This window comes from Crocodylus siamensis, chromosome 5 (genome assembly GCF_052110815.1).
Source record: "Crocodylus siamensis isolate JL-2025a chromosome 5, ASM5211081v1, whole genome shotgun sequence".
In the NCBI taxonomy this organism is placed as follows: Eukaryota; Metazoa; Chordata; order Crocodylia; family Crocodylidae; genus Crocodylus; species Crocodylus siamensis.
The window spans coordinates 203,893,411-203,900,564 of record NC_143399.1 but is presented as its reverse complement, the minus strand read 5'-3'; the positions used below and the strand labels follow the sequence as shown (position 1 = coordinate 203,900,564).

Here is a 7,154-nt window from a genome sequence, read left to right as displayed (position 1 = left end):
CCATACTTCTGCCGTGCACAGAAATCCTTGCCTATTGCCCTGACTCAGATGTCTACATTTTGGAGAGGGGGACTCAAGTTCTGGTATAACCTTATGCTTCACAATTTGCATTGACCATCTCCAGCTATCTCCCTATGCAGGTTATGACTTTTGGAGTTCTTTGGAACCTAATTTTCCCGGGCACTGGGCCCAATTTTCAATGAGTTGCAGGTGCCATCGGGGGCCAGGCCTCTAAAAGCAAGGTACTGCAGCAATGGACTTGGTTCCTCCATGGAGATGCTTTACCTGCAAGTTGTCTGCAAAACATTCACTATTTGTTACACCAGTCATGCGGTGTATGTCTGGTCTTTGATTGGACGTCACCAAAACAACGTGAACCACACACTTTTCCAATCAAGGGCGCAGCTTCAAATTCTCACTGACCATTGGGGCTTTCCACAAATATTCATCCTCAACTCCAGTGTGTATTCCTCCTTTTTATTTCAGCCCAATGACCAGCCCAATTCCAGCAACCTTCCCCACAGAACTTCTACTGATGCCCTCCTGTGCAAGATGGTTATAGGATGAGCCTCCAATTAGAGGCTGATTTTGCTGATTTCCCAATAAAGGTTTTATTGGTTGGAGACTTCGGTGGAATTTCCTGAGGTTGGACAGACAAACATCATAAAAAACAACCGCCAGGTCAACAGAGAGGGGGCTCTGGCCATCAGCTGATAAAACAGCATTGGAATAACAGCGCCTCATTCCAGCAATATCTGTAAGATAAATACAGAAATAAACCCAGTCGCTTTTGGCAGATAGCCCAAGGAAGCTTTTTAAAACAACGGCCCATTTAAGGTGGCTTTCCAGAAGTACGTTCAGCCTGGTAGAAAGTCTTGGAGTGTGCATGACTCCATTTTCAGCCCTGCTTTGACTTGGTTAAATGGATCACCCGAGAGACTGGCCCATGAACTTTTCATTGGCATCAACTTTTTGTCGGCAGACTCGTGCCTTATTGGAGCTCTGTAACTAAAATGATCTGGTAGTGAGTAACCTGGAGATCTCCTTACTACTTATATTTAGCATGGGTCAAATCCTGAAATCCATTTTCAGCTTTTACTGTCATGCATGACCCTAGTTATCTACTTCTTTGATTATTTCAACCTTCTTTTTGCCTTCCTTATGACCCTCATCTCTTCTCCCTTTACCGCCTCCAAAGCACACCCATATGCTGTTGCTTCTTCCCCAGTGATGGTTATTCCATTGATTTCTTCTCTTTAGAGGCCTGTAGAGCTTCCTTCCTCCTGGCACTACTGGTCCTATATTCCTCACCTCCCACTCTAACGGCCTCACTGATCTTTATTATCCTTTATTTATACTACCGGGGACGGCAAAGCAAACAGAGATAATGTGACTTACTCAAGGACTCCCATGCAATCAATGGCAGAGTCAAGACGCCCAAACCTATCTCTCTTCATGTTGTAGAGCTGGATCTACAAAAGGATTTTGCTTCCAGATCCTTAGATACATGCAGGCATGAAGGGGCAGATACAGGGGGGGATAAAATCATGTGCGACAGATCATTTGCACCGCCGTAGCTCAGATGAAGAGCATGGTTTAGCTTGCTTCTTACTTCTTTTATGTCCCCAAAAGTATGCTCTCAGCATGCAAGGCAAGGTTGTTTGCAGCCAGTAAATATTAAGTGGCTAGTGATAGCTAGAAAATGATATTTACAGGTTTGTTTTTGGAAATTGGCTTGTAGGTAAAATAGATATGCAGTAAAATAATGGTCCAGGGTGGCAGCAAAGGTTAATTGATTTCTAAAGGCCCAGTCACACACTCACACACTTGTCACAGCTTTCAAGACAAACAGGGTGTCTTACACAACAAGGCCAATGGATATACGCATAGCCTGGGAAATTGTGGGTATATACCCCACTGTTCGCTAACATGAGACAAGGCAGCACCAGCTCAAAAGGTGCAAGAGAGTGGGGGCCTGAGTTTCTGGGTTTGGGGGAACAGACCAAAATAGGAGAAGACCTGGGAAGTCCAAATTAGGATGTGCTGGGCTTGGGAAACAAAGGATTATGCTGACAGGACAGAATGTGGACAGTATGACGACCACAGAGAGACCAAGCACAGATAGCCGTGGATGAAGAGTCATCAGGAGGGGAAAAGGATACAAAAGAAAGGACTTTAGTGCAACAAAAGGGCCCTGCTTCCTGAGAAGAGTCATAGATTTTAAAGCTAGAAGGGATTTTGAAAGATCATCTGGTCCAGCCTCCCCAAACTAGGCAGGAAAGACACCTGGGGGTCAGAGGACTGTCCAAGCTCCTCTTAAAAGTTTCAGGGGGAGGCAATTACACCACCTTTGGAGGGAGACTTGGAAGCAAAGGGCAGGGGGAAACAGGCCCTACTGAGATTTGACCTCAGATCACTGGAGTCAAAGTCCAGGGTGCTAGCCATTACACCATGGGACCACCACAGCCTCCAGCAGCCAGAAGGGCCCATCACAGCTGTAAATGAGCATCCCTGAGACGGGTCCCCCAAAAGTGTCTCCAAGAAGGGAACCCGAGGCCATATGTACAGAGGGCAGACCAGCAGCCCGCCTCATTCACCCCACTGGGAGGTGGGGTGGGCCTCGGTCTCTGACCTCCAGGCTGCTGGCATCTGACATTCAAGACAGAGCCTCAGAGTGAAGCTCACGCCCTGGCCAGATGTATCTCGACTCTGATGACAGCCCTAGAATTGGTGGATACATAGAAGTGCTTGCATTATTCTTTTCTGTTATCACTATGTATCAATAAAATTTACCTGTTATCAAATGGAAAGGCCCTGTTTGGCTTGAGGGTTTGGGTCCGTCCGGAACAAGGTATCGGGATCATCAATCTGCTGCCAATAGCTGCCCGTCTGATCTAACAGGCCCCCATGTTACGTCGGGTGATAAACTGCTAGAGTGAAGACCTTACTCCTCGTCTCATCCCCTGATCCTTAGATACATGCAGGCATGAAGGGGCAGATACAGGGGGTGCGGTGGTTCAGTTGCCCCCTTTTCCCTTTGATTCTTACTCCACCCAAAGTTTAAAGCCAACTGCCTGGCAATGACACCAGCACTTCCCTACAGGCAGTGCTGAAGGAGTCAATTGAATTCATGGCTCATTATAATCAACCTGATTTCTTCTAAAACCTTTATATCCTAGGTGTCAGCAACCCTCTTTCCTTTTTTAATGATCTGGATATTTTACTAATCAAGCAATGTTTTTCATTTGCAATTCTGCTGTTTGTTAGCTGCCCCTCGTAATGTAGCTCCTATTTCACAGCCCTGCTGATGGTTTTAAACGCTAGCTAAAAAGGAGGCCATTTCTCCTAGTCTTATCCCGTATGGCCGCATAGAAATAGTTTGTGTCCATCCTCTCTATAATCACTCTTCAGGTACTTGAAGACTGTTATCAAATCACAGACTCATAGACAATGAGGGCTGGAAGAGACCTCAGGTCACATCTAGTCCTACCCCCTGCTCAAAGCAAGACCAGCCTCAACTGCAGCATCCCAGCCAAGGCTTTGTCTAGTTAGGTCTTAAACATCTCCAAGGATGGAGACTCCACCACCTCTCTGGGTAACCCATTCACCCTCCTAGTGAGAAAGTTTTTCCTCATATCCAACCTCAACTTCCCTTGCTGCAACTTGCACCCATTGCTCCTTGTCCTGCCATCTGCCCCAACTGAGAACAGTCCAGCTCCATCCTCTTTGCAGCCCCCCTGCAGGGAGTTGAAGCCTGCTATTCAATCCTGCTTCAGTCTTATTTTCTCTAGACTAAATAACTGTTTGTGCTCAAAAGCTTGCAAAAAATGATCTCCCAACTATTTAGTTGGTCTAATAAAAGATATCACATCTGAAAGAACCTTGTCTGCCTGTGCCCTTAGACCAACATGGCTATGACCAACAACCCTAATTCTGTTAGCATTTCTCCTTAAATCTTGCTTCCCAAGCCCGTAATCATTTTTGTCACTCACGAATGGACTCTTTCCAATCTGTCCACATATTTTAAATGGCAGTGATTCCTTATTGAGCCTGTTGTAACTCAGGGCTTTAGATGTCATTAAGTGGCCAGGCACCCAAAGGTTCAGTAAAGAATTGCTCAACATTGCAAATCTACATCCCTTTGGGGATCTAGCCCAATAGCAAGAGCATTACCCAGAGCCAATAGGAGTCTCACTGATGACTCAGTTGTCTTTTGGTTAGGCCCGGTGGCTCCCTTGTTTGTCAGTCGTGCTCTTATTTCATTGACTGCAAAGCAAGTCGGATTAGGGCCTTTACCTTACCTTTCTTTGCCCCTTTCTCCATATTTCCTTCCATTTTTCCTCTTTCCTTTGTATGCCTCAGAAGGACATGTTTGAAAAGCTGGTGTCCATCAAGATAAGAAATGTCATAGTGGGATTTTGCAGATTGCTATCAAATATGTTCTGAAAAGCAGGGAGATGAAAAGGAATGGGAGAGAGATTGCAGAGGCGTAAACAGAAGCCTGATGGATGTGGTTTCAGAGTGCTTTTATATCACTTTGATGCTGAATACCTCTTGGGGCTATATTATCTAATGAGTGAAACTGTACCTTCAACTCAAGATCATCATTTTGTTGTTGTTGAAGTTTTATCCTTGAATCACACAGGATAAAACATACACTTGGAGGGAATCTTCCAAGCTTTCCTGATTCAAATGGCAACCCCCCGCCTCAATGCTACTTCAATAACCATCACCCCTGCAGAAGGTTTTGAGACATGTATTCATCTCAAATCTGTCAAGCAAAGTCACTTTAGACTCACCCTTAAACTTTAAGGGTATATAAGTAAAAGGTTCCTCTTACTTTATTCCTTTCTGTGCCTAAGTAGATGAGGACAGTCCAGCTCCCTCCTGTTTGCATCCACACTTTAGGGAGTTGAAGGCTGCTATTAAATCCTCTCTCAGTCATTTCTGCAGGCTTAATAAGCCCAGTTCCCTCAGCCTCTCCTCACAAGTCATGTCCCCAGGTGCTGAACCATTTTCTTGCCCTCCACTGGTCCCTTCCAACTTGTCCACATCCTTTCTGTAGTGGGGGGGCCAGAACTGGACACAGGACACCAGATGTGGCCTCCCCAATGCTGAATAGAGGGCAAGAATCACTGCCCTCCATCTGCTGGCAACACTCCTACCAATGCAGCCCAGGATGCTGGTAGCCAACAAGGGCACACTGCTGGCTCCTGTTCAGCTTCTGGTCCACTGTCACCCCAAGGTCCTTTCCTGTAGAGATGATGTGGTGATTGATTGGTGCTTGCACTGACCATTCTTCGTGCCATCGAGTAAGTAAGGAAAAGTCAGAGGATTTTGAAAGGGTGGCCCCTTTTGGGTATCTTGAGGAGAGTCAAGCTATTGGTGGGTAGAATATATCCCAGTGCACTGGCAGCGTAGGATTATCATGAAGTCTGGCTAGTAAGTACACTTCAGTATTTGTGTGGTGGAGATGAGGGGGAGATGTTACTGAGAACTGATAACCATCGGGGGAGTGGACTGGGGTGCAATACGACTGGGGTGCAAGATGCACTGTAGCAGTTGGGTGCAGTTGGGTGTCCACTAGTATGTCCACGTGCAGGGGCAAAGCATCAGTGTCCTCATCACGCCTCCTGCAAGTAGCTGAACCACCAGTGAAACTAATGTTGCTATCAGGGGACCGAATCAGACAACTGTCAGATCCCAGTCAATCAGCTATAAATGTCACCGCACTGCTGAACATCCCTCTGACAGCCTCTTCCCTCTGGGAACCCATCTTCAAAGCCACCGTTGTCTGCTGATTTTCCTTGCAGCCCTCTGTTAATCTGCTTGTGGGGGAAGACTCCAATACAGAAGTCAACAAACAGTCTTCAAAGCTCCCTGCAAAACACCTCTACTTTTATCATTTGTTCTAGGTACTTTTTAAATTAGATGCAACACAGAGTGTGCATGTGTGCTGGGTAACACGTCAGGAAATGAGACCATGAAACAAGGGTGGATGAGTGTAATTCTAGCTCCCTAAAATAAATTACTAAATTGAAAAGCAAAATTGAGGTGCTTTAGTCTTGCCCCTTGAGCTACTCAACTATACCTAGTGGCCATTGGGATTCTGCCTCTTTGGGTATTTCAGGACAAGATAAGACTTTCACAGTAGGTCTTTCAGCCCTAATTTGTCTACGATCACATAATGCAGGCGTGTCAAACGTATGGCTCATGGGTTGGATTCCACCAACAGATCATCTCTATTTTGTCCACTGGGCTACCAGAGGGCACCAGAAGTCGATCCCTTTGGGTCCCACTGGGCATAGCTTGGCTTATCGCTGCCAGATCCTGTGCTCCTGCAGCCTCCATTGGACCCTGTGCTTTTTTGCACATCTTGCTGCAGCGTGTCTAAAATTATTGAGCTTGCTCCACAATGGGTGGGGGGGCTAGAAGCAGGGATAGGTCTCATCAGGGTGTCACTGCCAGGCAGTTGGCTTTAAACTTTGGGTGGAGTAAGAATCAAAGGGGAAAGGGGGCAACTGAACCACCGCACCCCCTGTATCTGCCTCTTCATGCCTGCATGTATCTAAGGATCAGGGGATGAGACGAGGAGTAAGGTCTTCACTCTAGCAGTTTATCACCGACGTAACATGGGGGCCTGTTAGATCAGACGGGCAGCTATTGGCAGCAGATTGATGATCCCGATACCTTGTTCCGGACGGACCCAAACCCTCAAGCCAAACAGGGCCTTTCCATTTGATAACAGGCAAATTTTATTGATACATAGTGATAACAGAAAAGAATAATGCAAGCACTTCTATATATCCACCAATTCTAGGGCTGTCATCAGAGTCGAGATACATCTGGCCAGGGCGTGAGCTTCACTCTGAGGCTCTGTCTTGAATGTCAGATGCCAGCAGCCTGGAGGTCAGAGACCGAGGCCCACCCCACCTCCCAGTGGGGTGAATGAGGCGGGCTGCTGGTCTGCCCTCTGTACATATGGCCTCGGGTTCCCTTCTTGGAGACACTTTTGGGGGACCCGTCTCAGGGATGCTCATTTACAGCTGTGATGGGCCCTTCTGGCTGCTGGGGGCTGTGGTGGTCCCATGGTGTAATGGCTAGCACCCTGGACTTTGACTCCAGTGATCTGAGTTCAAATCTCAGTGGGGCCT

General features: G+C 46.8%; 1 non-coding gene across 1 annotated transcript; it reads left to right on the top strand.

The window, feature by feature from the left end:
- Positions 1 to 7,082: 7,082 nt before the first annotated feature.
- On the top strand, positions 7,083 to 7,154 carry TRNAQ-UUG (transfer RNA glutamine (anticodon UUG)). The gene has a single exon. It is a non-coding gene; the product is annotated as a tRNA-Gln (tRNA).